The sequence below is a fragment of the Protopterus annectens genome, chromosome 17.part0 (genome assembly GCF_019279795.1).
Source record: "Protopterus annectens isolate FY-2018-M chromosome 17.part0, PAN1.0, whole genome shotgun sequence".
NCBI lineage: Eukaryota > Metazoa > Chordata > Ceratodontiformes > Protopteridae > Protopterus > Protopterus annectens.
Genome location: NC_056751.1, coordinates 454,924,751 through 454,950,479, shown reverse-complemented (window position 1 = coordinate 454,950,479; position 25,729 = coordinate 454,924,751). Strand labels below are relative to the sequence as shown.

The 25,729-nt window shown below is 37.4% G+C and overlaps 1 long non-coding RNA gene across 1 annotated transcript in view; it reads left to right on the top strand.

Annotated features, from left to right (window-relative positions):
* LOC122791303 overlaps positions 1-17,336 on the top strand; it is a 969,057-nt gene extending 951,721 nt beyond the window's left edge. Inside the window, exon 3 of the long non-coding RNA XR_006363128.1 lies at positions 17,271-17,336. This is a non-coding gene — a long non-coding RNA (uncharacterized LOC122791303). The remainder of the gene's footprint in view (positions 1-17,270) is intronic.
* Positions 17,337-25,729: the final 8,393 nt, after the last annotated feature.

Below are 25,729 nucleotides of genomic sequence, written 5' to 3'. Positions count from 1 at the left end.
TAACTGTAAAAGCAAGTATTCATGAAAAATCCTGTAGCACAAACCAGCTATAGGAGTCAAGTGTAAGACTGTAGTTAGAAATTGTGGTTCAAATATCATGAGTAGTAAGTAAAACATTCTACAATTCTTTAATACAGAAATTAAAAAAATAAAATTCTACACAAGTGGCATAAATGCCCTGCTGTTAACTTTAATCTGTATGATTATAACAAGCATATGCACAATATCTGCACATTGCAAGGATTATTTTAAGCAATATTTAACTATAGTTTGTAGTTGTTAGGAAGTTTACTTGCATGTAAAACTTCAGATAAAATACTTGTATTATTGTCATAATGCATTGTATGTTGCATATGATGGTACTAATTTTATCTATCTGTCTCTCACCCCAACTCTTATCTCTCTTTTTTTATTTTCTCTTACTTGCTGCCAAAATATCTCCATGTCATCCATCTGTAACAACTCACTAAATGGTTCACAGCACAGGGAGGTAGGCCAACCCTAGTGGACTCAGCCTGCCCTCATTCCACTGGCTTTGGCACCAACGCGCAGTGCATCTGGGACCCAACCTGAGGAAACTGCTTCTGCTGTATCTGCACTACCTGCACCCTCAAGTAGCACTACCCTGGCAGACAGTGTTATGTTATCCTCTTGGAGAACTGGCGGAGATTAGGATTTCATCCCAGCCAAGAGATGCCAAGGTTGGTGCATAGGGTCATGCACAGTACCATTGGTGTATGCCTACACTGGATGGAGAGTCTTCTCTCCCTCCTGGTCTGTAGAAGAATGAGACATAAACCACTCCAGCAGCCAGTGGAGAAAGGGGATGGTGAGGACAATCCTGTGGGTGAGGGCTAGAATCTTATTGTCCCGGTATTTGATGGGCATGACTTGCATTATCCCCTCCCTCAACCTAATTATGGTGTCCTTCATCCTTTTGTGTCCCTCACCATCCTTGTGTCTTGTCTTGTTTGCATTTGCTTTCTCACCTACTCAACTTACCTTACCGAGAAATACCAATGTCCATTACCCAGCATTCCTCTCTTACTAAAGTAAAAAAGGGCACCTGTCCCACCATAAAAAATACTGTCCCATGCATAGCTCTCCATTTCGCACATGTGTCTTCTTGACATACTTAATTTGGTCCAATTGGCTATACAATATGACTGTATTGTTGTCACCTCACTGTGGAGTTGACAGTCCAAATTCTTCTAATATTCTGCACGTATTTCCCTCTTACACTGTTGATGAACTGAATAGCTATGGTTGTTTCCTACCTCACTCATGCAAATTCATCTGTTGCTTTCCCTTTGTTCTTCCCCCTGTTTCACCCATTTCACCAATTTCCTATCTACCCCATTTTAATGCCTATAATTTGGTCAAAAAAATGGAATCACACAGCAACTACAAGTGACAAATGAACCAATGGAGCCCTTCACTTTTTGGCTTCTCCATCTGTGCCAATGCTAAACAACAGTGAATGGCTCTTCTGTGATGTGGTTACTTCCATACAATTTGGCTTAAACATGCTGTGCTATCTCAGCACACAGTAGCACATGGTCAGTACAGTATAAAGAGTATTTTCATTGCATTGTCATTACTTATTTAAAAGTATTGCATACACCTGCCTTAGACCCTATATTATTTGGGTTCCAAAAGAAATGTGTCAATGATTTACACCTGTTGCCACAGAGCTAAGCAGTAAGTGTATTTCATATCCTCAGTATTAGGACCTCTCAGAATTTTTGCATTGAGGCTCGCATGTCTGAATTGCTTAACTACATGCAAACAGGGAAAGAAGAAATGTGTATCTCACATGCAGAAACACTTTGCCAACCATTGTGCAATCTTGCTGCTCAATGGTGTGCTATACAAAGTGGACAATAGCACGTATTACTTTTGTTTACTGTCGATTAAGTCTTCATGCCATGAAACTACATGTGGAAACAAACAAAATAAAGGCACTATCTAAGAAAATTACACACATTTACAATGCAGCCATCTGTTACCTCCTCCCATGCACTGCAACCTTGGTCTCTCAGTATATCACAACTACCAGAAGTTATAAAATAATAAACAACCAAGATCCAAGTGGAATAGACTTCACAAGATAAAAAAGCACAGTTTATTCTAGCGCCTCGGTGTAGAAACACCTTCATGGAATACAAATCCAATCACAAATTCTGCTTAAGTACACATTTTAACAATAATTAAGCAATAAAACAATAAAATAATTATATAAATTCAATTATTTCTTAAAGCAAACATCTCCAATTAATTTCACCATTAAGTCCTTTAGGGACCATGGTATTAAAATTTCAAAATATAAATACTTTCTTTGTATAAAAGTTTTAAAATATTATAGTCTCCACAAAAAGAAACAATTTGTTCCAAAACACAGCTTTTTAACAATGAATAGTCACTATTATGTGATTCTATAGAATGAGCAGCAATAATATTTTCTTTCCTCCCATTCTTAATGTCTCTAAGTTCCATAAAATGTGAGTGGAACATTCTCTCCGTTTCCCCCACATAAAACATATTACAGGGGCAGCTTAAAGCATACACTAACTCCTTAGTTTCACATGAAAATCTTTCTTTAGATGTAAAGAGTACATTATTAATGTATTTAAAACAATTAACTATATGTGGACACACTGAACATTTGCCACATTTAAAGGTACCTGTCTGAAATATACAACTAGGTACTGCACAATTTGGCATAATAAAACGTCCATGTGCTAGCATATCCTTTATACTTCCACCCCTCTGGTACACTTTAGAAAAACATTTCGGTAACACATCAGATAAAAACTCATCCTTCAACAAAAATTTCCAAAAATGAGTTAACATTTCAAATATTTCAAAACTTTTTATGTTATAAATTGTTACAAAATAAATCTGTTGAATTCTTGGTCTCTCAGTACTTGTTCACAAACATATCAACTACATTACATAAATAACAGATGCTGTCTTATATGCCATGCACATCAGTATAATGACAATACACCTTCAGATTTTACAATACTTGTAGTAATGTAAACACTTGTTGCAAATAGATTGTAAAGCTATCCTAAAGTTTACCTGCATGTTGGAAACACAGTCACCAAATACAACACATCGCATGCTCATCAGTCTGGTAACATGCAGATCTTAAATATCTTGACAGTTAGACATGGCTAATTATCCATTTCATGATGGCATCCCCACATCTTCACTCCAACATCCACTGCTGATGTCATCCACTATAAGCTGTCCTGTAGCCTTGTAAAAGTCATACTTGTGCTGTGAAGCTTGCATAAAATACAGAGTTCTCTATCTGTGTACTTGGGTAGGTGTTCTGTTCTCACTGAAGTCAACTGGGAGATGTGGGTGTGTGTCTATCTAGTCAGAAGAGCATAAGTGTACATTCTGCATTTACCAATCCAGTCTCATGGATTGCCAATATTTTGACACTTCCACAGGCCTACACATACATTTCATGCAGGTCTGTCAACATCATCTCTCCAACATTCGCTGCTGATGTCATCCACTATAAGTTGTCCTGCAGCCTTGTAAAAGTCACACTTGTGCCATGCTGCTGGTGTAAAGTACTGACTTTTCTAGTCTGTGTCTTTATGTATGTAGGAGTTCTAATCTTGTTGCAGTCAACTAGGGTGTGGGTGTGTGTGTGTGTGTGTGTGTGTGTGTGTGTGTGTGTGTGTGTCTTTGTGTATCTGTGTGTGTGTGTGTGTGTGTGTGTGTGTGTGTGTGTGTGTGTGTGTGTGTGTGTGTGTGTGTGTGTGACATTAGAGAGGGCATTTTACACCAGCATGCAAGACACTGCTATTACCATATTACTATCACCAGTCTTCGCTGATTTCCAGATGTGTAATATTTCCATCAGGACAGGGTCACAGACTGGCCTGTAAGCCAGGCACAAGTCACTTCATCCTATACAATACAGATTACAGTGACAGAGCTTTCAGTCTATCCGCATACATCATAGCATGGTTTGTAGGCCCTATATTTTCAGGGTGAGAAACCCCTGTGGTCTTTCCAGCTGATGCAGGTGTCTGTTGAGGTACATGCAAAAGGGAGCTTTATACTCTAGTATTCTGATGAGGATAGAGTACAGTGCTCTTGTAACATCCTCAGATCTGGATACGATGGCCTGACTTATGAGGTACATTATTTAGCCTTTCCATATCACTGTGGAAGTTAAAATTCAGATAGCTATCTGTGTGTGTTCTCAGGTCTAGTGCCACTCTGTTTGAGCAAGGGGGTGTTGTCAATGCTGGAATCAGCAGAGAATTCCACTTTGCAGAAGGCAAACATAATAACACATTTTTGCTTTCATTTGTAGACAGTGTGGCTTTTGCAGCAATCATTTGTCTGTGTTAGCCCTTCCTGTAAGTCAAAGGCTGTATTCATTAGGTTGGACTGTTGAGAAATAGCTTCCAAACAGTAAAGGGCCCAGCACATATCCCTGGGGTATGCCAGTGGTGACAGCTCTACTAGTAGAGGTTGATTCACCAACTTTCACAGTATGTATTCTGTTAGTGAGCCAATTGGTTAACTATCTATTTACATAAGGGATAATCCCCTGCTGGGAGAGTTTCTTAATGATACCTGAGTGAGGGATTGTGTCCAAACCCTAGCTTTAGATCAAGATAGGCAATATGCACTGTCTTACCTTCTTCCAGGCATTTCATACAGAATCTATGGGCTATGACAACATCAGAGATCGCCTGTGGCATGATTCAGAACATAAACCTAATTGATATGGTTGGATACAGACTTCAACACAACCTCCAGACTGAATATGTTCCTGGAGAAAGGTATACATCATATGCAGCCATCTGAGTTGGGGGAGCAGCACTTGATGCATGCATGTATAGACACATTCTGACACTCCTCATCTGTGAGGTAGACCAATATGCAATCATGGACCTTTTCGAAATGGACACTGGTAATATCCTGGCTATGTGAAAAAGACGTGAATTGCTAAAGCTACATCCATGTGTGTTACATCTCAGAGTTCATCAAGGGCATGCATGATGACAACACTAACATCCTCTGGAACTTGACCAGGCCAAGGCAGTTGACACAAATCCACACTGAGGTATTCACTCAACACTGTCAGATGTGACCATAAACACCTATATCACCAAGTGGGTAGACCATTTGCTCACATATTTGGCATCTAAATATGTTGAAATGTGTGAATTGCCCTACATCCTCAGTCCACTGATCAGGGCCATACATCAGGGCTGTGTGCTAGCCCCTTTCCTGTCCATTATGTAAGTCACAGACATCGAAATGACACATACATCCTGTGTCCAAACAGCTGTCTGGAGGACTTCAGACTGTGGGCAGTCATTGACTCCAACTTTGATATTATATAATACAAATGTAAAACAGAAACTGAGCAATGTGGTAAAGTGAAGAAAAGCCAGCCAACCAATACTAATAAAGAAAAAAGCGAACTTCACAACATTGAAATAAATTTAATAAAAAACTTACAAAACAGAGCTTTTGGACACAAGTTCATCTTCAGTGTTATAAAATCTGAACTAAATAGCCATCTTTTAAACAATTTAAAATTAATGACATGACACAACTCACCCTATCAAAGACCAGAATTTAGTAAAATACATACATTAATAAGGTATTATACCTACAGTAATGTTTTCATAACCTCAAATCTATAAAAATGAATGCAAGAGAATGTTTTAGATAGTTCAGATTTTATAACACTGGTTCTGTAATTTTCGTGCCGTTGTGCTGCAACTCAGAGCAGATCTGGGTGTTGCCATCAAGATTCTTGACATAGCTATAGAATGCTTTGTGGTTGTCCTTAGAATTAGTGATGAATTTGTTTTCGTAGCTAGCTTTGAAGGATCTTATATGGGATCTCAGCTTCTTATTAAGGCTGACCAGGGAGCTCCTCCACTCATGGGATTTTACTCTCTTTTGCAACAGTTTCTTCCTTCTGTTGTAAAGTTTGTTTATGGCAGGGGACCACAAGATTGGCTTCATTTTTTGGTGTATAGCATCTTGGTTCTGTTTGGGATAGCACGATCCATGCACTCATGTAAGTGCTTATAGAGTGCATTTGTGTAGGATTTAGCCGTTGTAACTGTATTGTCCATCTGCATGGGTGCCATGAAGTTCACCACTTCTGTCTTAAGAAGCATGAAGTTGACTTTGAAGAAATGTTTTACCGTGGTTTCCTTAATGGGGGGTGGGGGTGGGATATCAAGGGTGATTAGCTTATGGTCAGATCGGACCAATGGGGCGTTGACTTTGTTTACATTTAAATGTGGTATTTGGCATGAATATGTAATTATAACTGCTACACAGTGTTATTTGAATCCTGGCAAGTATACACTAAACAGAAAGATGCTTGCAAACTAAGACCTGTCACCCATGAACTGTATTTTTCAACATCCTAGCACAATATTGCACACATTAAATGAGATGTAACATCTTCTTATGACAATTTAAGACTATTTACAACATAACATACAAACCACAAAAGCACTCCAACTCTGGAACATACCATCACCTCTAAGATTCCAGCATAAATATATTCTGCACGTAACCAAACCAAACACCCCATGTGATTAGACCCACAGGTGCCACTTCCAAAAGCAGAAAAATTGCCAGAGGTGTACCACAGGGCTTATTGTAGGGGTCTTTCCTATTTGGCATATATTTTTTAAACCTTGTAGCCAACAATACTAACCTACAGTTGTCTACTTGTAGACAACTGAAATTGTGTGTTCTAGCTTTCACTGATTCACAATTGCATCAACATGGGTTAGATCATGTTAACTAGTGAAAGGAAAATAATCTCAAATTAAATGTGCATCTTCACCAATAAAAAAAGAAACCTGTCTCTGTTAATGCGCTAATACATCTGTGCCTTAGTAAGTAACTTCTGATGTTTCAAGAAGCCATATAAATTCACCTAATGCTAGATTTTATCTCCTCACTCTTGAAAAGCTCTAGGCAGGACTCTCAAAAAACATTAAAAAATAATTTGCATAATCTCACTATACCACATTCTTGTGTCTGCAATATTATATTAATATTATATTATACAAGCCTTTTTGAATTCACTGGTACTAGTCATAGCACCTTATACCATGATCTAATACTCACAGTCTTTCCCTCTAACTAAAAAGAGATAGCATAGATTTGTTCACAAAAATAAAAATTGGCTTAATAATATACAAATCCTTTTTTATTATGGTGTGCATAAAATCTCTCATTGATTAGTTATAACCTATAGTCACATATTGCAGTAAAATAAAGAATTCCTAAAATGCACACCTTATGTTTTTGTAATATAGGTATACTTTGCAATATAGCATAGTTTGCCAGTACAAACACTCTTCAACTAATATACTTTTTGGAAACTCTTTCCACTATTTAATATCTCTTGATTCCACACACATTTTTTTATAATTTTTTTCTCATTCTCTTCCATTACATAAGTATGAATTCCCTGAGTGTGCATGTGAGTATTTCCAGTGTTAATCTCTCCAGTCTTACTATATGCCTTGCTATTTATGGACATTCAGCTGCAAAACTACTTAGCCTGTCTGGCACCGAACCCCTTTCCTTTACAAAAGAAAACAAAAAGTCATCTACAAGGCATATTGTGCTGGGAAGCACAATCTTCTCACCTCTCCCATGCAACATCCAAAATTCCTTGTTTACTTATAAAGTTTTCCCACAATATCATTCATCATTAATTTAAGAATATTTGAACTTGGATATCCTTAATTGAAGCCATTTAATATAAATGTTTTGTCTCCTAATACCCCATTAATCAACAGCCACATTTAAGTCTTGCTATGCAACTATGATATAAACCTACTTAATAATATTTCTTCAAATCCATGCTGTGTATCTTCATCATAGAATTATGCAAAATTGTACTGAAAGCTTTAGCTAATGGCCTCAAAAGGAAATTATTTTTTGATTGCTAAAGTTTTGATACATTCTGTTTTAACAAGAAGCAGTTGATATGTGCACACACACACACACACACACACACACACACACACACACACACACGTGTAATATATATATATATATATATATATATATATATATAGATATATAGATATAGATATATATAGATATATATATATATATATATATATATATATATATATATATATATAGTATACACACCCCCTGTTAAAATGCCAGATTTTTGTGATATAAAAAAAATGAGACTACAATAAATAATTTCCAAACTTTTCCCACCTTTAATGTGACCTATAACCTGTGCAATTCAATTGAAAAACAAATCTGTTAGTGGAAAAATAAAAAAATGCACAATACGCTGGTTGATTAAGTGTGCACACCCTTAAACAATACGTAGCTGACGCACCTTTTGATTTAATTACAGCATTCATTCTTCTTGGGTACACACCTGCCATCAGTTCAAGAGATTCTGATTAACCCTAAATAAAGTTCAGCTGTGTTAGTAGGATATTTCTGACATTTACTCTGTTGCCTGCTACAGCAAAAGCCATGGTTCACCTAGAGCTTACAAAGCAACAAAGGGATCTCATTGTTGAAAGGTATCATTTAGGAGAAGGGTACAAAAAAATTTCCACAGCATTGGATATACCATGGAACACAGTGAAGGCAGTCATCAAAAAGTGGAGAAAATATGAGACAGCAGCGATGTTGCAAAGAACTGGACGTCCCTCCAAAATTGATGAAAAAAGATGAAAACTGGTCAGGGAGGCTGCCAAGAGACCTACAGTAACACTGGAGGAGATGCAGGAATTTCTGGCAAATACTGGTTGTGTACTACATGTGACAACAATCTCCCGTATTCTCCATATGTCTCGACTATAGGGTAGGGTTGCAAGACGGAAGCCTTTTCTTACACAGAAAAACAGCCAGGCCCAGCTAAAATTTGCAAAACAATACAGCGTCTCTGAAAAGCATGTGGGAAAATATGTTAAGGTCTGATGAGACCAAGGTTGAACTTTCTGGCCACAATTCCAAAAGGTACGTTTGGCGCAAAAACAACACTTCACATCACCAAAATAACACCATCCCCATGGTGAAGCATGGTGGTGGCAGCATCATGCTTTGGGGTTGCTTTTCTTCAACTGGAACTGGGACTTTAGTCAAGTTGGAGGGAATTATGAACAGTTCCAAATACCAGTCACATTTGGCCCAAAACCTTCAGGCATCTACTAGAAAGCTGAAGATGAAGAGGAATTTCACCTTTCAGCATGATGGTGACCACAAACATACATCCAAATCACCAAAGGAATGGCGTCACCAGAAGAAAATTAAAGTTTTGGAATGGCCCAGCCAGAGCTGAATCCAATAGAAAATCTGAGGGTTGACCTGATGAGGGCTGTGCACAAGAGATGACCTTGCAATCTAACAGATTTGGAGCACTTTTGCAAGGAAGAGTGGGCAAATATTGCCACATCAAGATGTGCCATACTGATAAGCTGCTAACCAAGAAGACAGAATGCTGTGATTAAATCAAAAGGAGCTTCAACAAAGTATTAATTTAAGGGTGTGCATAATAATGGAACCAGCTTATTGTACGTTTTTTTTTTTTTTATTTTTGATATTTTTTTCCCTAATAGATTGGTTTTTCAATTGAATTAAAAAGGTTATAGGTCACATTAAAGTTAGGAAAAGTTTTTAAATAATTTATTGTTGTCTCATTTTTTTATATCACAAAAACCTGGCATTTTAACAGGGGTGTGTACACTTATTATATCCATTGTGTATGTATATTTATATCTATCTATCTATATATATATATATATATATATACATGTATATATATACACACACACATATATATATATATATATATATATATATATATATATATATATATATATATATATATGTATAGGTTCATAGGTAGGCACTAGGCTTAGGCCATCGGCCCAAGGGCCTATGTAAGCCTAGTCAACAAGGTTCCCTAGCTTACGCTACCCAAGAAAGTAATTTTCCTGTGCCACTGTCGAGCAGAGACACAGAAGTGATCCATGGGGTGCATTTCCTATTTCCCATCCGCTCATCAAGATTTTTCTTGAAGAGTGCTAATGAAGAGCTTTGCTTGACATAGATGGGTAGCCTGTTCCAGAGTATGGGAAGTCTCTGGGACAGGAATCTATCCCTCCAGCATGTCCTGTTTATTGTGATGACAAGGTTTAGGTCCCTAGAGCGTGTAGCTCTGAGGGATTGGGACCTCTTTAGGTGTATCATGTCCAACAGCTCTGGGATTGACATAGCTTTATATGTTAGGCAGAGATCACCTCAGAGTAGTTGATATGCTATGGAGTAAAGCTGGAGTTTTTGAGGCGGTCAGTGTAGGACATTTGTTTGAGGCCAGTAATCCTCTTTGTGAGGTACTTCTTTGGCCTTCCCAGCTGCTGCAGATGTCTTATGAGGTACATTCCAAAAGGGGAGTTGTACTCTATAATGGATCTAATGAGTGTCAAGTAGAGGGGAACAACGACCTCTTTTTTCCTGGATGAGAACCCTTTTATGATGAGGTGTGCCATGTAGAAGCACTTCCTGACTACTGTGGCAATGTGACTATCAAAGGACAGACTACTGTCCACCTGGGTCCCAAGGTCTCTTGTCACACATTCGGTGTTAAGTAGATTGCTGCCTATGTGGTAGTTCATGGGTGCAGAGTTTTTACCAAACGGGTTGACACTACACTTTTTTGCATTGAGCTTGAGGCCATGGCTCTGACACCAGGCATCTGTCTCAGCGAGGCCCTTCTGTAGGATGTCCACATCATTTGAGGACTTGACTATGGCTCCTAGTTTGCAGTCATCTGCAAACTTCATTAGCCAGAGGCCTTCTATGTTAGCCTGTACTTCAGAGAAGTAGATACCAAATGGGAGAGGTCCCAGGATGGAACCCTGTGGTACTCCACATATCACTGCTTTGAGGTCAGATTTGGAGTCTGCAACTTTTACTGTGTGGGTTCTGTCAGTGAGCCAGTTGGCAACCCATCTTGTGACATAGGGATTTATACCTAGTTTAGTGAGTTTAGCTATAATTCCAGAATGGGGGATGGTGTCGAAAGCCTTGGTGAGGTCAAGATAGGTTGTGTGAACCACCTTACCCTCATCTCCGGCTTTGGTGACTGCCTCAAAGAAGTTGATCAGGTTCAGGAGGCATGATCTGCCTTTCATAAACCCGCACTGGGTGGGATCCAGAGTTTGGAGGTTACTAATGTCTTTTTTTATAAGTTCCATGATGATACGTTCCATGGCCTTGCAGACCAGGCTCATCAGGCTAATAGGTCGATAGTTCCCAGGATCAGTGGTGGCTCCCCCTTTGTGGAGTGGGATAACTGTTGCTGTGCACCATTCAGTGGGCACAAAGCCTGATGCGAGGCTATAATTGAGCACGGTGCTTCAGTTGGGAGTCAGTTCTTTTTGAAGTTCGTGTAAAACGCAGCCTGGGATGTTGTCCGGTTCCATGAATGCTGTGTTTTTTGCTTTAGAGAGTGTAGTTTTTATCTGCGTAGTTGTGATTACAGGGATTCTGCATTCTTCCTGTATAGACATGGGCCCTTGAGGGGGGGGGGGTTAAAGTTAGCACTGAGCCTATCTGCCAGGATGTTGGCAATATCAGTTGGTTCTGTAATTTTTGTGCCGTTGTGCTGTAACTCAGAGCAGATCTGGGTATTGCTATAGAGATTCTTGACATAGCTACAGAATGCTTTGTGGTTGTCCTTTAGAACTAGTGGCGATTTTGTTTTCGTAGCTAGCTTTGGAGGATCTTATAAGGGATCTCAGCTCCTTACTGAGGCTGACCAGGGAGCTCCTCCACTCATGGGATTTTACTCTCCTTTGCAACAGTTTCTTTCTTCTGTTGTAAAGTTTGTTTATGGCAGGGGACAACCAGATTGGCTTCCTTTTTTCTTGGAGGATAGCATCTTGTTTCTTTTTGCGATAGCATGATCCATGCACTCGTGTAAGTGCTTATAGAGTGCATTTGTGTAGGATTCAGCAGTTGTAACTGTATTGTCCATCTGCATGCGTGTCATGAAGTTCACCACTTCTGTCTTAAGAAGCATGAAGTTGGCTTTGGAGACATTTTGTACCATGGTTTCCTTAATGTGGGGGTGGGGGCAGGATGTGGATATCAAGGGTGATTAGCTTATGGTCGGATCGGACCAACGAGGAGTTGACTTCAGGTGTGGAACATTGGTCACTCATGTTGGTAACGACTAGGTCTAGGATATTGTTGCCCCTGGTGGGGGTGTGGATAAGTTGATCCAGGGCATTGGAGTTTATGAATTCCAGAAAGCGTTGAACTAAGGAGTTGGTACACAAATATTTTTCCCAGTTAATGGTGGGGTAGTTGAAGTCACCCATTATTAGGGTGTTTGGTTGAACCCTCATATTTTCCAGTATATCAAGAAAAGAGGAGTGGGAATCCTGGGGCATGGTGGGGTATCTATAGCAAGCTACTATTTGGATTGCAGTTTTGCCCAGAGTTAGTTGTACTTGGATAACCATTATGCATTATGCTGAGCAACTAGCCTGGAGGTGTGGATATCCTTAATGAATATGGACACACCCCCGCCTTTGGTGTTTCGGTCCAGGTTAAATGGCCGAAAAGTGTGGTATGAGTTATAGCCTGGTTGTGCAGGGTTGCTCTCTGGAGCCTTGAATCGGGTCTCAGTCACTGCACGGATATCGATGTTCTCCATTTTAGGAGTGCCTTGAGTGAGTATTAAGATATATATATATATATATATATATATATATATATATATATATATATAGTGTGTGTGTGTAGATATATATCAAGAAAGCAAAATACATCAAAAAAGTTTTATTTAAGAATCAAACAAAACGTAGTCTACTTGGCTTTTCTCAGTGAATTTCACAAAATATTTATCTTAGAAGTAAGGACCACAATCCAGAGAGATATCTTTATAATATAGATTTAGTCTCACACAGCCCTTTTATCAACCGTTTTTTAAATGGAGGCGTATGCTGTTGGGATTGTCTTGGCCTTCCTTTCAGGTCCATATAGTTCATTGTTTGAACTTACTTCATACCTTACCCACAGTTGGTCCCAAATGGTATATTCAACTTCTAGAAGCACAAATCTGTGGGCATATACCCTCCACTATTACACAATTAACTCTTCAGTGGAGGAATGAACATATATTTTTCTTATTCAAGTCACAGCATTTCACGCAGCATTGATGGGCTTTTCCTTTAACTACCTTATACAGTCAATTGCCTTTCTAAACTTATGTGAGAATTTTACACATGGAGATGTTACTTTAAAAACACACATAACTATACTCAACAAAAGATGTTGCAACCAATCCACACTCCACTAGAAAAAAGACTTGTATTCCTTCCTTCCATTTAATACATAAGTTAGATTCTTTAAACACATTGTCATAAGATCCATGTTCATTTTATCAACAAAAATATTTTTCTGAACAGTTACATTACTCACAATCAGAAGCATAGCTAGGGAGGGACTAAAGGGGCAGCTGCCCTACTCAGAAAGTGTTAAAGTTTCTGCTAATCATGACCCCTGTCTTTGTTTAGTGCAGTAGAGGTATTTGCAATTTTTCTGAAATTCTTTAGTGTTCCTTGTATCACATGCATAATCTACAGTTTAAAAAAAAAGAGAGAAGAGGAGAGACTTAAAGTTCAAAGAGCTTTTTTTTTGGGGGGGGGGGGGGCAAATTGAGGAACCTGTTTGGTGCCAGAATAGTTAGCGACACATTTGTTCAGGGTTTTTGTAATCCATCCACAAAACTGTTTTATATCTCACTTCTTTCTGCAGTAACATTCACAACAAGTAATACTCTGTAACCAGTTTCAGTTTAAAAAAAAATCACACCATTCAGACTATGTTCCATAAAATTTTCTTAGGGACTCATGATCCCTCCATAAACTTTGAAAAAAATGATGCTCCAGTTTTCTCAAAAAAAAAGTGTTTCATCCTTACAAACATCAAGCTGTATGATAATTAATAATATTAACTGGCATTTGTTTACTGGAAAATTCCACTGGGCCCATTTTCACTGGATGACCGGGGAGCAAAGCTCCACAAGGCAATTAGTATAACAGTACATAAAATTCAATACCATTAGTAGGTTTGTATGACAGTACATAATATTCAAAACAGTTAGTAGATACAAACAGTATTAACAAAAACAGTATTAAACAATAGTAGAAAAAAAGTGTGTAAATACGCAATATGTACAGATTTATGCAGTTACAAATTACATACTAATCAAATAATCATATTATTATACATTTAGAGATAATATGGTGATAAAACAGTGATTTAGCAGTATTTACAAAGTGTTCTTAGGGCGGAGTGGAGGAGTAGAGAGATATTTAGGCAAAGGCAGATAATAAGGCAAAATAGACAAGTTATATATGTTTTAAGTAGTGATAAAGGAAATTTTGAAGAGGTGAGGATGTAAATTAAGGTGCAACATATGGTATGAGGAGTCAGGTTATGGATGGATGAGCTTTGAGACATCCGCATTGCCATAGGGTGGAGAGTTGTTGCCGCAGAAATTTTTTGAAGGAAGAAATATTGATGTAAGTTCTGATAGCTAATGGGAGAGAATTCCAAAGCTTGGCAATAGAGAAGGAATAAAGCATGTCAACAGCTGGGAGTTTAGGTTTGTCTACTTGCAGGAGAAGTTGATTTTCAGATCTAAGTGACCTGTTTGGATAGTAGTGGGTTAAGATGGGAAAAAAAAGGCTGGGCAGTCTGAGGGTTTGTAAATGATTTTGTGTGCTGTGGTTAGCTGTAGGAAGGCTAGATAATGTGGAGGTTCAAGCCAGTTAAGTAATTTTAGGGTGATGCTATGATGAGAAGAGTATTTTGCATTGGTTGCAAACTCTGCAACCTTGGTGTAACATGACTCAAGCTTGGTTTTTAGGGAGGACTGGATATTTGTAAGGACAGGAGCACCATATAGAAGAAAGGTTAAGGCAAGAGTACACTTAATAGAGCAGTTAAGACACTTTTTATGTCTGTAGATGGTGCCTAGTATGTTTTATTTTATTATTGTGGCTGTAAAGGTCAAATGTCATGTTTTCATCAAGAATAACTCCTAGTAATTTAGTGTGGTAGACAATCTGTACTGTGATGTAGCTTTGAGAATGAATGGTGAAAAATGTTTGGTTAACAGATAGGTTTTTCTTGGGAGCAAATAGCAATTTGTGTTTGTTAGGATTTAGAGCTAGATAATTATTAGCCATCTACATTTCAGTGGTGGTAAAGGCATTCTGGCTTATCTATAGAAGTTCTGTTGTTGATTTAGAGCAAATAATGGTTGAATCATCTGCATATTGTACAACAGTTCCATTTTTAACATTGTTGTGCAAGTCATTTATAAAAATACTGAAAAAGCACTCCTAAGATGGAGCATTAAAGAGCACCTCTGGAAGACTCAAGAAATGGAGAGAAAGACTTGAGCCATCTAGTAGATTGTTGTCTGCATTTTAAATAGCTGGTGAAAAAGTTCAGAGTTGGAGGGAGATACCGAGGGAGGAGAGTTTACTGAGGAGTAGAGGGTGGGAGACCATATCAAAGGCTTCTGAGAGGCTGAGAGAGAGTGACAATACAAATGTATCACCTTTCTAGCTTGCTTAACTCTGTCCATGAAGGAAATAAGAGTAGTAGTTGTGCTGTGGCCAGGTCTAAACCCATGTTGAGTTGGGGAGATGAGTTGGTTTAGTAGCAGATACATTAGGAGGTGATAATGGAAACATTTTTTCAGGATTTTAGGGAAAGGGAAGAGAATGGCAATAGATCGGAAATTAAAAATATCTGTGTTATATCACCACCTTTATGGAAGGGATGAAAATATGCTTTTTTCCTGATAGTAGGAACATAGAACTTTTGGAGGGAATCTGTTGAGAAGTATGCTGATGGGATCCTTCTGACATTTGCAGATATTCTCGAGGTAAACTGTTAGGAGCACTAGAGCCATGTTTCAGTTTTAGGAGATGTTTAGTTATAATAGTTTTGGGAATAAGGGAAAAAGAAAAGGTGATTAGAAAATAAGCATAACATTTAACTAATAAAAAAAATAACACTCACTAAATAGTAGTCATAACCGTCCTCTCAACAATGCATATATAAATTGTCTAGAATGCTTCAATGAATCATTCCTGGGTATATTCTTAAAATTTTTAAGTATTTTTCCCGTTTTCTTCCAGGAAAAAAAGCATACATTTTTAAGTCAGCTACATAAAAGATTGCGTCTGTGATACCAATTTTTTTTCTAAATATGTCCTTTGTTTCATCTTACTTGGACATGCAAGTTAACTGGGTATTATATCTACAGGTGACTGAGGTCAAATTCCCTCAAGTGTTAAGAGTCTGAAGCAAAGACACCAAGAAATAGCATGCTGATCAATGTTATCCAAAGGTAGTCACTGTTGACATGATTGCTAAGTGTTCGCCAGTAGTAATTTCTTTGTTCTGAAGGAGTTCTCCAATGTTCACGTTTGTGAGACCATATAAAAGTATGGGGGGGGGGGTGTAGTGGGTCTTGCCCTCCTCCAAAAAAGAGTTTGAGATGTTTTCCTTTTGAGATGGGCATTTGAGTTTAGCATTGTTGTCTCTCAGCATCTTATTAGGGACTTCATGCAGAATTCTGTTAATCAACTGTAAATGAACCTCTTGTTTTTCTATAAATACAAAGTGGCACTCTTATTTGTTCAATCAGCAAATATCTGGTGTTTTAATATTATTTTCTTTTGAAATCATTATCATTACCCCTAATTAAATCTATTCTCTAAAACATCACAGTGCTATCACATCTACTGAGTTTTAAATCTTTCTCCTTTTAATATTCCTATGAATGCTTACCAAGTCAGGATTATATTTTCATGCTAACCATTCCAAGATCAACTGCCTTGTTCTCTTTCTTCTTTAAGCTGTACATATGTAATGTAAATAACTTAATGTTTATCATTTTAAAATTTCTCCCATTGCATTTAACAAGACTGTTATTTCTTCTGATATTTATCTTTTGTCGATAGTGTTTCCATCCTCAACAGTATTACTTTTGTAGAAGATGGAAAGTTGACAAAATTATTACTTTTGGAAACTAGTCTGATAAAAGAAGTGAATATTTTCAATTCATGTCATCACTGTCTAGATAAGGCTCTGTGCATTGTATTTATATTGTTTGTTGACTTGATATAGAGTACAATGATCACCCTCTTCCTATTGTCTCTCTGTTGTAGATGAACATTCTGACGGGGTCACTAAGCTGAGTCCACAACAACTTGAACAGTACATCACCTACTCAGGTAAGTCTACAAACAGAAACTCTTTGCATATCCCTGGCAGGGTGGCATAGGAGAAAATATAGCATTGCCACCACATTCCATGGGGGACTGCTGTGCTTTATGCTCAAGCACTGCCCAGAGCTACTGCAAATAATCAGGGGTTATCTTTCTTCGATTATAAGGCCCATCAATGAATATAATGCCCCTTTGGTACATATAAATCTAAGCAAACTGCTCAACTAGGAAGGCCCCAAAAGATACCTTACCATGAAAATCAAAGGTCTTGTATCTTTCAACTATCTAAATAGATTAGCATGACTCTTCTTATACTCAGTAACTTATGGGCTGCTCCATGGTGACCTTTGTCTTGTTTTTTATGCCATGAAGGACCCATTTCTGTTTGATCTTCTCTTTGTTAGTAAAAACAGACGCTCTACAAACACCCCCACTGTGGACCTAAATCGACATAAAAAATAATCTAGACTCACAGGAGGCTGAGGTTACTAACTCAATGTTGAGCCAACCTATGGAATAAATTGCCAGTGCAAGACTAACAAAGTAGTACTTTCACTGTTCTTTAAATGTAGTCTTGATAACTGAATGGGTGGACACATATTTACACCAGGATTGCCATGTACAGACCAACTAGATTTTTGAGGTAAGCCTTATCAAGTGCTTGAAAATGGAAGCATAAATGTTTAGGTGTGTTTTCTTAGAGATATGCAGCTAGGTATCTAATGTTCCTCATGATCCTATGTTCTGATGTCTGTATCTGTAGAATATATCACCACAATACATGAAGAAAGCAGCTAGTTATGTCTGTTATCAAATTACTTTATAACCCAAGCTGTCTTAGACTAACTGATTCCATCCATTTGAGAAAAAAAAAAAAAACTCACATCTTGCTCCTAAACAAAAGTGGATCTTCATCGACATGTAAAAACTACTATTTAATTGTCTTACTCTCTCCACATTCAAAACTATTAAAAAAAAATCCTTGTAACAGGTGCTCCTTTGGTACATAACAGATTCAAGTATAACTTCATTGCTCAAAAATTCTTCACACCTTCTTATGAAATGAGCACATTCTTGTTGATATGGTGGAATATATGCATTAGAGAAAGGAAATGCATGGTTAGTTAATTACTAGTTTTTTTCTAATTGCATTGGTACTGTTCTTCATTTGAAGCTTTTGAGCTGACTTAATTTTATTGTCTTTGTTTCAAATTGCTCTCGCACTTAATGGAGGACTAGAGAGGATTCCTTTTCTTCCTTTTATTGTTGGACTTACATAAGGATCATTGCAAGGGCCTCTTGTCTCTCCCGTCTTTGTAATTGGGATGCCCAGTGGAGGAGTTAACCTGATACACTATATGGGTAACTCTGCAATTATACTTTCTAATCCTTATATAGAGGCTAGTAAATATTTCCAAAAACAAATTCGGTGTTAGAAAATGAGTGTTTGGTTTAGTAGTAACTAATATCTAATGCCGTAAATGACATAAAGAAAATGTTGTACTGACAGTAACACCAGTCATTCATAAATTTATTCTTTCTTCAGATTTGGGGTCAGTCACGGAGGTAACACTTACAAAATTGCTGTGTTCCTTCACTGAAAACCAATTAAAAATCGATCTCTTTTTTTTAAAAATTGTCACTGTGTGTAACAAAAATTCTGCCATGCTGTGTAAAGCCAAGACTTTTTACTGACTTTTATCATCATCTCTATTGTATTCACTTCAGTTGCTTAAGTGGTTGCTTGTTTTCCTGCAGTAACTAGAACAACATATTTTATAATATTTGTAGTTGCTTCTGTCCTTGATATAAGGATGCAGCACAGTATCAATGACAAAACACTCAGTGGCCAGAAATCTATCACTGTATGTCTGTAATTCAGTTGTGCTTTTCCTACAGGGTGTTATTTCAGCCCTTGTGTATTTGCAACTGTCAGTTAGTGGGACCTCCATTATAAACAAAGGGCATCTATAATTGAGTGGTGGGCATTTTAAAGACAAAATCTTGTGTGTGTGTTTATGTGTGAGTGTGTGTACGTGTATTATATATGTACACACATGGAAATCCATATATATATATATATATATATATATATATATAAGTACACATATATATATATATATATGGTTCTACCTCACTTCAACGACACGCCGGAACATCGACAGGGAAATCGTGAGCCCCAGAAGATCGACAGCGCAGAAGACCGACGCGATGGGACCAAGAAGATCGACAAGCAGAAGACCGACCCGACGGATGAAAGCACCGACGCCGAGGATGCCGAAATGGGAAAAGGCTGTGTAAGTATGCGGTAGTGACGGACGTTAGGGTGCGAGTAAGGTAAGTGGGGATAGGGGTGGGTTAGGGAGCGGGTCAGGTAAGTGTGCAGTAGTGATTGTGTTTGGGTTAGGGGCGGGATAAGTGAGTTAGGGTTAGGGAGCGGGTCAGGTAAGTGTGCGGTAGTGATTGTGTTTGGGTTAGGGGGGATAAGTGAGTTAGGGTTAGGGAGAGGGTCAGGTAAGTGTGCGGTAGTGATTGTGTTTGGGTTAGGGGCGGGATAAGTGAGTTAGGGTTAGGGAGCAGGTCAGGTAAGTGTGCGGTAGTGACGGACCTCAGGGTTAGGGTTTGGGTCAGGGTTGTAGGTAGTTGTGTATGTGTGGTTTAGTGTGGGTTTGTAGGGATTTTGGTGTGCTTGTGTTGTGTATGTGGTTTTTGGACGGAGAATGTGTTTTGGTTGTTGATTGTGGTGTGTGAAGTGTATGAGGTTTCGTGTTTGTGTACCGTCGGTTATTTCGTTGTCGGGCATGTGGGATTTCGTGTTTTTGTACTGTCGGTTATGTGGTGTCGGTGATTGCATTGTCGGTGTTGTGGTGTTTCGTTTATGTGAGGTAGAACCATATATATATATATATGTACATATATATATATATATATATATATATATATATATATATATATATATATATATATATACACACATATATATACACACACACACATACACACATGCAGCTACAATGGTGCAGTGGTTAGCACTGCTGCCTCACAGCAAGAGGTTCTCTAGTTCAATTCTCAGCTGGGGTGTCTTCTCTGTGAAGTCTGCATATCTTCCCTGCAATCACATGGGTTTTCTCTGGGTACTTCAGTTCCTCCCATATTCCAAAGAGGTGTGTGTGTCTGTGTATGTGAGTGAGTGGTAAGGATGAACTACCATGGCAGGGCTAGCCACCCGGCAGTATAAACTTTGGCTTAGAATGATTGTCACTGTTGAAGTGACACCCCGACCCCATGTGCAAATTGGGAAAGGGGTTGAGGATGGATGGATGCACACACACACACACACACACACTCACACACAGATATATATATATATATATATGTATATACATATATATATATATATATATATATATATATATATATATATATATTTATATTTAGAGGGGTGGTCAAAACATATGTGTTCCCTTACACTTTACATGATTTAACCAGTGCTTTCTCTATGATATAAGTACATTTCTGATGACTGATGGCTCACTTTACATGATTTAACCAGTGCTTTCTCTATGATATAAGTACATTTCTGATGACTGATGGCTCACTTTACATGATTTAACCAGTGCTTTCTCTATGATATAAGTACATTTCTGATGACTGATGGCTCACTTTACATGATTTAACCAGTGCTTTCTCTATGATATAAGTACATTTCTGATGACTGATGGCTCACTTTGCATGATTTAACCAGTGCTTTCTCTATGATATAAGTACATTTCTGATGACTAATGGCTCACTTTACATGATTTAACCAGTGCTTTCTCTATGATATAAGTACATTTCTGATGACTGATAGCTCACTTTACATGATTTAACCAGTGCTTTCTCTATGATATAAGTACATTTCTGATGACTGATGGCTCACTTTACATGATTTAACCAGTGCTTTCTCTATGATATAAGTACATTTCTGATGACTGATGGCTCACTTTACATGATTTAACCAGTGCTTTCTCTATGATATAAGTACATTTCTGATGACTGATGGCTCACTTTGCATGATTTAACCAGTGCTTTCTCTATGATATAAGTACATTTCTGATGACTGATGGCTCACTTTACATGATTTAACCAGTGCTTTCTCTATGATATAAGTACATTTCTGATGACTGATGGCTCACTTTACATGATTTAACCAGTGCTTTCTCTATGATATAAGTACATTTCTGATGACTGATGGCTCACTTTACATGATTTAACCAGTGCTTTCTCTATGATATAAGTACATTTCTGATGACTGATGGCTCACTTTACATGATTTAACCAGTGCTTTCTCTATGATATAAGTACATTTCTGATGACTGATGGCTCACTTTACATGATTTAACCAGTGCTTTCTCTATGATATAAGTACATTTCTGATGACTGATGGCTCACTTTACATGATTTAACCAGTGCTTTCTCTATGATATAAGTACATTTCTGATGACTGATGGCTCACTTTACATGATTTAACCAGTGCTTTCTCTATGATATAAGTACATTTCTGATGACTGATGGCTCACTTTACATGATTTAACCAGTGCTTTCTCTATGATATAAGTACATTTCTGATGACTGATGGCTCACTTTACATGATTTAACCAGTGCTTTCTCTATGATATAAGTACATTTCTGATGACTGATGGCTCACTTTACATGATTTAACCAGTGCTTTCTCTATGATATAAGTACATTTCTGATGACTGATGGCTCACTTTACATGATTTAACCAGTGCTTTCTCTATGATATAAGTACATTTCTGATGACTGATGGCTCACTTTACATGATTTAACCAGTGCTTTCTCTATGATATAAGTACATTTCTGATGACTGATGGCTCACTTTACATGATTTAACCAGTGCTTTCTCTATGATATAAGTACATTTCTGATGACTGATGGCTCACTTTACATGATTTAACCAGTGCTTTCTCTATGATATAAGTACATTTCTGATGACTGATGGCTCACTTTACATGATTTAACCAGTGCTTTCTCTATGATATAAGTACATTTCTGATGACTGATGGCTCACTTTACATGATTTAACCAGTGCTTTCTCTATGATATAAGTACATTTCTGATGACTGATGGCTCACTTTACATGATTTAACCAGTGCTTTCTCTATGATATAAGTACATTTCTGATGACTGATGGCTCACTTTACATGATTTAACCAGTGCTTTCTCTATGATATAAGTACATTTCTGATGACTGATGGCTCACTTTACATGATTTAACCAGTGCTTTCTCTATGATATAAGTACATTTCTGATGACTGATGGCTCACTTTACATGATTTAACCAGTGCTTTCTCTATGATATAAGTACATTTCTGATGACTGATGGCTCACTTTACATGATTTAACCAGTGCTTTCTCTATGATATAAGTACATTTCTGATGACTGATGGCTCACTTTACATGATTTAACCAGTGCTTTCTCTATGATATAAGTACATTTCTGATGACTGATGGCTCACTTTACATGATTTAACCAGTGCTTTCTCTATGATATAAGTACATTTCTGATGACTGATGGCTCACTTTGCATGATTTAACCAGTGCTTTCTCTATGATATAAGTACATTTCTGATGACTGATGGCTCACTTTGCATGATTTAACCAGTGCTTTCTCTATGATATAAGTACATTTCTGATGACTGATGGCTCACTTTGCATAATTATCATTTTGCTCTCAATGAATATTTCATAAATGTTGTATTTATGAAGGCTGTAAGTTATGTCATTTTTATTGAGATGGTTACCCTTACCAAATGCAGTCCTAATTCTGTGTAAACATTTTGTATCGGTTCACATTATCATTTGCCCTTAATTTCAGGATAACTTGTTTGCTTACTTCTCATGTATTGACTGTTCTTTAAATTGTGTTACATTATAATTACGTGTTTGTCTGTTCAATGAAGTGAGAATTAGTTACAGAGCAAAACTGCTCTTGGATGTTTGCCAGTGCTGCCAACATCACTGCAGCACTTTGTACCTATGAAAATAGTGCACACAGAGCCTCTCTCTGGAAGACTTCGACCAGTCCCAAACTCGTGAAATCATTGAGAACTCCCCTAAGAATCATAGTTACATGGAACATTGACTAACACTTTTTATACTACATCAGAGAATTCTGAGCTATTCATATGCCCCTCCTTTTTGCAGAACACACCATATACTTTCTTCAGATGTCAGCCGTGACTGACAATTCTGCATATATGCTGCAGCATTAAGTCTTTCACTATATCTACCTTAGCCTGGCAGGAGCAGGAATTTACTTACTGTGCCTCATACATTCCAACCATTGGCATTTGCCTCTTTTGAAAGTTATCCTTATTTCTGGGCAAGTTTTGTTTAACTTGCCAACACCCTTTATTAGTTTTCATAGGGGTCAACATTTGTGTACTATAACCCATTCTTTCAGCCACCAGAATAATGCTTGCATGGTCCCTAAGCCTTGCAGAGATATCTTCCTTCTGAACTCACTTCCACAAATTTGCTATTGCATGGAAACACTTCTTAACATTATTAGTATATTTAGCAATGATTGCTGTCTCTTACACTATGAAAGTTTTCTGTCACCATTGAGCTTTGATGTCACACAAACGTTTCAACAGTCATATGTACTTTTTCTTTGTTTGGAAGTAACTATAAGATAAAACACTCAGAGGGTTGTTTCCCTGTAAAGCTATGTGAAAATACAGTTTACCTCTTAACAAATTACAGTGAAAATCAGAGGTAACTAGGAACCTCACCACTCTCTCCTTGATTCACCCGTCACTATAATTTTAGCGTCAGAAAGTTGCACATGACATTTGACACATATGGTTGCCACCTTTTCAAATGCCCAAAGTGGGACATTTTTGGTACAAACGTCAGATTTTGCCAGCAGAATCATACCCACGGCCAGTACGAAGGACAGTACTTCACTTGATTGCCTAAATAAAAGCTTATTCTTGTAGCATTTTAGTTGCTTATTCTGTTTCTTACAACATTTAGGTGTTTCAGATATAGAGTAACTATTTTATGCAACTATTACATAAAATATAAGAAATAATTTTGTCCTAAAATCTCAGGACATTTGCCATTTCTACAATTTTTTTGTAGGACACAACTGCCCAAAGAGGGACTGTCCCTCGCAAAGTGGGACAGGTGGTAACCCTATTGACACATTGCCATCACTGTGCTTCCCTGCGACATACCAAGCCAGTCAACTGGACACTTTTGCCTGCTAAATTTGTGAAACAATGACATACATCAATCAATGCCTTCAGCTCATGCATTCTGACCTTTCGTTTCATTCCATGCTGTTCTGCTTTAATTGGTGCATTGTAAGGAAACTACTCCATAATTCTTGTTTTTCCAGACTTTATGAATTGTGCATGCATGTGAACCAAACATAAATGATAAAATGGTCAGCAAAGAAATATATCATTCTTATAGGTGTTATAGGTGTATATTTTTCAGGCTGTTAAAAGATCTCTGCATTTGTTTCCTTTCTGAAGGAATTCATGATACTTTTATTAAGCTTAGTAAAGAGCATTTTCTTCTAACTTGTGTTGATTTCCTTTCCATCACTTATGAGCTGACACTGGATTAAGACTTACAGATGCTTGATTCCCACTTTATTAATTATGGAAGTATGTTGCTGCTTTATAAATCTATTTATGTGAAAAATAACTGCATAGCTCTAGTTTCAATAGCAGTTTTACACTGCTAAAATAAGAATCCTGCATGCATTACTAAGATATTATATGCTTTGTAATGATTCTTAAAAATATTCCTCTTGGGTCTCTTTCTGAATGATTTATATGTAACAAAATCAGGCAAAATTAATTAGTAGTTATGTCTGGTCCCACATGCACCTTTCTTGTTTTTTGATATATTGCAAAATTAAACTAGGTTGGCTAAATGAAAAGTGTTTCTAATGTCCCAAATAAATATAGAAATGTATAAATTGCTGAATTAATGTACTGCTAAATATTATAGCTTCTGTAGCTCAGATATACATCCTCCTAGGAAACTAGCAATGCAGTTAATTGAAATTACTCTATTCTCATAAGGACAAACAAGTAACCTGTTTTTTTATATAAATAAATATATATATATATATATATATATATATATATATATATATATATATATATATTCGGTTTACTTTGTGCTATTATGCAATATCAGCTTTTTACGCTTAAAGGAAGCTGCAAGGGTTTTAAGAGGAAATTTCCTCATGAAAAGGCTTTTCCAGGGAATTTCTCACTATTCCATTCCATGCTTAGCTGTTTTTGTTACTGTAGGTATTTGATGAGATCACAAAATATTGCTGCGTTTGTTTCAGATTATGAATGCAAATAAGC